The sequence below is a fragment of the Bison bison genome, unplaced genomic scaffold (genome assembly GCF_000754665.1).
Source record: "Bison bison bison isolate TAMUID 2011002044 unplaced genomic scaffold, Bison_UMD1.0 scf7180017864461, whole genome shotgun sequence".
NCBI classification, from domain to species: Eukaryota; Metazoa; Chordata; class Mammalia; order Artiodactyla; family Bovidae; genus Bison; species Bison bison.
Window position 1 is genome coordinate 10,215,301 of NW_011495023.1, and position 6,989 is coordinate 10,222,289.

Sequence of the window (6,989 nt, forward strand, 5' to 3'; positions counted from 1 at the left end):
GCATTTAGAGAGAGGGAGCCAGCTGACTTGCCCGTGAACACTTGGGCCGGAGCCGCCAGAAGTGATAGGAAGAGTGGTAAGGGGAGCAGTGGCATTAAGTTCAGACACTAAAGGAGGGAGCAGGTCCTGGTTAGAGAGGACACTCAGACCGGAGGGTAACACCCTGCAAGGTTCAAGGGTAAAGGCATAAAAAATATGGTCAAGATGGGAGTTCTGCCTCAGAGAAATGACAATTAGTATGTTTTAATGACGGTGTTCAGAGGCAGTGGTTTCAACATTTACATGTTATCAAAATTAGCACTCCTAAAGATGAGTGATAAAGCAGATATTTTGTTCAGATCTCTCTGCTCCATTCTCTCTCCCTCTTCCTTCCAATCCTCTATTCTTAATGTGGAAGTTTAAAATCCAATCTCACATCAGTTCCTTTAAGAATATATTGTGGAGAGTTTGGGATGGACGTGTACACACTGCTATATTGAGAATGCATAACGAAAAAGGACCTACTGTATAGCACAGGGAACTCTGCTCAGTGTTACGTGGCAGCCTGGATGGGAGGGGAGTTTGGGAGAGAATGGATACCTGTATGTGTATGGCTGAGTCCCTTCACTATTCACCTGAAACTATCACAACATTGTTTGTTAATCTGCTATGAAAGTGAAAGTGTTAGTCGCTCAGTCAAGTCCAACTCTTTGTGACCCCATGGACTGCAGGCTCCTCTGTCCATGGAATTCTCCAGGCAAGAATACTGGAGCGGGTAGCCTTTCCCTTCTCCAAGGGATCTTCCTGACCCAGGAATCGAAGCTAGGTTTCCCACACTGCAGACATAATCTTTACCATCTGAGCCATGAGAGAATACCTGATACAAAATAAAAAGTTTAAAAAAATTAAAAATAAAATGATTGGGAAGCAGAACACATAGATGTTTATCTCTACATATGTCAAAAAAAGAAAAAAAAAAAAAGAAGTATATTGTGGAAAATCTCCCCTCAGTATATCTATGTCATCACCTGGCTTTTGCTGCCACTTGGTGGTAAGAAGCAGCCATGGGTCTAAGACACTTTATAGCTCCTGGTGAACAGTGGGAATGTTTTCCAGATTTACTGAAGAGTATTTAATTGTAATTCCTTTTATATTTTGGAGACAAAGAGCTTTCGTTGTTTTACACCCATTTTTTTAAATATACTTTTTGAAAACAAAGTTTCATACTATAAGCATTGGATAACTTTTAGAATTAAATGGACAATAATTTAAAAGTTTGGGCTAGCTTCTTGATTGGTTTGTCTTTATTTTCCAAATGTGAGATTGTATTAGGAGGGAGCTGAGGGTGAAATAAACACTCCCTCATCTGCGTGCAGACATGGGGGATCCTGAAGGCAGGGCTGTGAGGTCTGTGAACGAAGCAGTAACTTGAGCCAAAGCTCAGAAACTGAGGTCCTGAATAGTTTTTTTACGTCATGACATCCCTTAAAGGTCCTCGATTTCTAAAGCATCTGGTGGAAAATGACTCTTTATCGTGGTCCAGACACCACGCTTCCCACCAACATATGGCATTGCTTCGCTTCCTTCATTTACAGTGTTGTTTCTCTTTCTTTTCAAATTCTCCCCTTCCTACAAGGCCTAGTTTTAACACGTCAGCTGTCTTAACTATTTCTCCCCATTCGTATCTCTCTTTAGCAATTGTGCCTTAGGAACCAATTTTCCTCTTGGTCCCATATATTAACCTAGTCCTCTCCATGACATTCTTACATCTGTGATGGTTACAATATCTTTTCATTTTTCTTGTATCAACTCATTACTTAGTGTAGCCATTTAAATAGTATTAAGACAGTATGTACTAGTCAGCAACTAATCGTGCAGTAACTGGGAGTTACAGATTTGGAAAATTTTGTCACATGACATTGCCAAGGTATTTTTATTACATTTTACAAAAAATAATAGACCTTCACTGTGGGTAGTTTGCGAAGCACCACTGAAGATAAAAAGGATAAAACTTCATAAATGGTTATTGGATGTGGCGTGCTGCAATCCAAAGACTTGGACACGGACTCCACTGAGCACTTGAACTGAACTGAATTGTTACTTAATTGTTGCCTTTTTGTGTGTGTGCGTGTAGGACAGGACTTTATAGAATACTTAGTTTACGTATTACTGTAAGGATCATTCAATAACCATTTATGAAGTTTTATCCTTTTTATCTTCAGTGGTGCTTCCTACAGGAGTTACTTAAATAATTTAAATTACAATGTTTCAGATCTGTGTTGAGATTGAAGGATATGAGTTTGCTGATCCTGATTAATTCTTTCATGAAGTGTTTGCTTAGATAAGCACTTCACTGTTAATGGATAAATGCACTTCTACAAAATCTGAAGAAAACTATGTTTTGAAAATTCTTATCCTTACCTCAAAACAACTTTTTGCTGGTAGCTCTGACTGAAAGGCTTTATCTGTCAGCTAAAGCACTTCAATCAGAGATACCAGGTCCTTTTGAAATTTGAGCCACCTGTAAATGTCCAAATGTTGCATCCCTTAGAACATGTTTATGAAAATAGCTCCTTCTCATTCTCTTATTGTATTACTATATTATGTCTTAATTTGTGATGATTTGTGAATATTTTCCTTAAGCTGTCATATTTTCCTTACTGTTCTTAAGGTTGAGATTGTTTATTATAATTTTGTATATTCCTTAATGTCTTGCTCAGAATAGGTGTTCAATAAATGTTTGCTAAGTTAATACCGTTGAGTAAAACAAAACAATGTCATTTCTTTTATTAATAATGACTGGCTCTGCATTAGCTGGGCGGGAATCCCGAGGCATTTGTCTAACTGGCATTTTCAAAATGACCAGCCAGTTTTAGAACCAGAGACAATGAATGGAAGGGGACCTGGTCTGGGTAAAGTCACTGGATGACCTTGGCTTCCTCAGACATGATGCAACCCAATGGATCCAGATCAGAGAGTTTCAGAGTTGAAAGGGGTCATACATGTCACCATCAGCCCTGGGATTTCTTTGGAAGGAATGATGCTAAAGCTGAAACTCCAGTACTTTGGCCACCTCATGCGAAGAGTTGACTCATTGGAAAAGACTCTGATGCTGGGACGGATTGGGGGCAAGAGGAGAAGGAGACGACAGAGGATGAGATGGCTGGATGGCATCACTGACTCTATGGACATGAGTCTGAGTGAACTCCGGGAGTTGGTGATGGACAGAGAGGCCCAGCGTGCTGCGATTCATGGGGTCACAAAGAGTTGGACACGACTGAGCGACTGATCTGATCTGATCTGATACACATCACCTAAATAATCAAACCAGGAAAAGTATTCCAAGGACTGCTTGGAAGATGTGTTGAGCTGTTAAAAGTGAAGAAGGCTGAAAGTCTAAGATGATAGTGGTTTAAGAATAATGCCAACCACGACAGTCAAAGCAATAGTTTTGATAAAAGTAGATTCATAGGTCTGTACACATCTTTAGATATTTTAAAGTGACATAAGCTTGATGTGCAGTCCTACATGTTTCTGTAAGATCTCCAATTTATTTTTATTTGAATCTTAAATATATTCCTTAGTGATTTGAAGAAGATTTTCATCATGCCTGCCTTCCCCCTTCCTCCCTCAACAGGAAGATGAGAACCCAGCCATCTCCAGGGCACAGTGGTCCCCTGGTCCAGCGCCTGGGTGACCAGCAGTAGAGAAAAGCACCTAGTCAGTCCCCGGAAGCCTTCCTGTGAGACATCTGCTTGCACCTGGGGCTTCTGAGAAAGGAGAAAGAAGAAATGCATAAGAAAGGCATCACCCTTCAAGAAAGGAAACCTGCTACGCAGAGGCGCACACAACCGTGTCTTAAAGAGTTCAATATTTTAAATGAACTTTCCACATCGCTTGTGTGACCTCACTTAAAAGACTGTTTTTGGACTGCCTGTTCTAACTTATACCTATATTTTCCTGTTGACTTCAATTTAAGGAAATACTCATGTCAGCATTGAGAGCAACATCTTTTTTTTTTTAATTTTTAAACTTTACAATATTGTATTGGTTTTGCCATATATCAAAATGAATCCGCCACAGGTATACATGTGTTCCCCATCCTGAACCCTCCTCCCTCCTCCCTCCCCATACCATCCCTCTGGGTCGTCCCAGTGCACCAGCCCCAAGCATCCAGTATCGTGCATCGAACCTGGACTGGTGACTCGTTTCATAGATGATAGTATACATGTTTCAGTGCCTTTCTGCCAAATCTTCCCACCATCTCCCTCTCCCACAGAGTCCATAAGACTGTTCTATACATCAGTGTCTCTTTTGCTGTCTAAGATGTTAACAATAACCCTGTATACGAGACAGCAAGAGAGCAACATCTTTATTTCGCTTTTCTCTTGTATTTTCTCTGATCGTGTCACAAACGGCACAGATGTTGCACTGTGATGTGAATCTGGACACGCTGCATACTCAGTGAAAGGGCTCTCCTTGTTTAGCTCAGAGGCCCACTTACTGCTCTCAAATCCGATAAAGAGAAAATAGAAAGATGGATTAAACACTATACTCAAAGTACTAAAAGTGAATTTAAAAAAAGAATCCTCCTGCCAAGTAGGAGACACATGTTTGATCCCTGGGTTAGGAAGATCCCCTGGAGATGGAAATGGCAACCTACTCCAGTATTCTTCCCTGGGAAATCCCATGGGCAGAGAAGCCTGGCAGGCCACAGTCCATGGGGTTGCCAAAGAGTCGGACACGACTTAGCAACTAAACAACAACACAAAACCTTGATTAATTCATGACTGGCAAGGTAACAATCCACATATAATTTCTGATACTCCTCTACAACTTTTACTTATAAACTACAGGTGTGTAACCACCTCAGTTCCTTAGAATAATATTCATTTATGAGTGACGGAAAATGCTCAAGATAATAATGAATGCAATAAATTAGTATATTTCTTGCTCATATAAAATTAAACATTAAGTTGACCATCCAGGTTTGGTATGGCAACCCCACTTCATGAGTTATCTGGAGTCACACTCCTCCAACTGAAGCTAGAATATGGCTCATTTACTCATGGCCAAATGTGGCTGCAAGGAAACACAGCTACCAACTCCAGAAAATCACAGACACACAACAACTCAGCCCATAACTAACCTTCCCAAATTTAAGTTCCACCGCCACACTGAGCTGCAAGAGAGGCTGTGGAGTGTAGTCCTTACTTGAAAGATAATGTCAGCTAAAAATAGTGTTCAAGTTTTTATGAAAAAAAGGAGAGAATAACTTTTGAAAATAAATTAGAAATCTTTGACACACATAAATCCTTTCTATACCAGAAATGACTCCTGTTTAAGGAGTTCTTTTATATTAATGAGAAAAAAATCTGGAAAATACATTTTCTTTCAAGGATACAGACTCAGAAATCATTTTCTTATTTTATGTATGTATATATTTTAAATTATTAAGTATAGAAAGCGTGTGTTTTGGTTCCATGTGGGTTTTTTTTTACTGAAGTGTAGCTAATTTTCAACATTGTGGTAGTTTCAGGTGTACAGAAAAATGATTTAGATGTATATATATATATATACACATATATATAGCTATATATATATATATATAGCTATGGATATAGATTTAGAAATATTCTTTTCCAGACGTTTCCATTATAGGTTATTACAAGATATTGCAAGTGTAGGTCTCTGTGCTATACCTTAGATCCTTCTTGTTTACCTATTTTATATATAGTAGTGTGTATATATTGGATTTCTCTGATGGTTCAGCAGGTGTAGAATCCACCTGTAGTGTAGGAGACACAGGAGATCCAGGTTAGATCCCTGGGTCAGGAAGATCCCCTGGAGGACGAAATGGCAACCCACTCCAGTATTCTTGCCTGAAAAATCCCATGGACAGAGGAGCCTGACGGGCTATAGTCCAAAGGTTCACAAAGAGTCAGACACAACTGAACAACCAAGCACAGCAAGCACCATGTGTATATATTACTACTAATCCCAAACTCTCTCTCTCCCCTCCGCCGCTATCCCCTTTGCTAACCCAGAAGTTTATTTTCTCTGTTAGAGTCTATTTCTTGCAAATAAGTTCATTTGTATCCGTTTTTTAGATTCCACATGTAAGTGATAGCCTATGATATTTGTCTTTCTCCGTGTGACTGACTTCATTCTGTCTGACTGACTTCACTATCACTAGAGATTAGTGATAATCCCTAGGTCCATCCATGTTGCTGCAAATAGCATTATTTCATTCTTTTTATGACTGAGTAATATTTCATTGTGTTTATAGACCAGATCTTATTTATCCATTTATCTGTTGACGGATATTTAGGTTGCTTCCATGTCTTGACTAAAGTACATGTATCTTTTTGAATTACAATTTTGTCCAGATATATGCCAAGGAGGTGGTTTGCAGGATCATATGGTAACTTTATTATTTTAAAGAAATACCATAGTATTTTCCATAGTGGCTGCAGCAGCTTACGTTCCCACCAACAGTAGAGTTCCTTTTTCTTCACACCTGCTCAAGCATTTATGACTTATAGACCTTTTAATGATGGCCATTCTGACTGGTGTGAGATGATATCTCATTGTAGTTTTGATTTGCATTTCTCTAATAATGAGCAATATTGAACACCTTTTCATGTGCTTGTTGGCCGTTTGTATATCTTCTTCAGAGAAATGTCTATTTAGGTCTTCTGCCTATTTTTTTGATTGGACTTTTTCTTATTAGATGTATAAGCTGTTTGTATATTTTGGAAATTAATCCCTTGTCAGTAGTTCAGTTCAGTTCAGTTCAGTCACTCAGTCATGTCCGACTCTTTGCGACCCCATGAATCACAGCACGCCAGGCCTCCCTGTCCATCACCAACTCCCAGAGTTCACTCAGACTCACATCCATCGAGTCAGTGATGCCATCCAGCCATCTCATCCTCTGTCATCCCCTTCTCCTCCTGCCCCCATCCCTCCCAGCATCAGAGTCTTTTCCAATGAGTCAGATCTTCGCATGA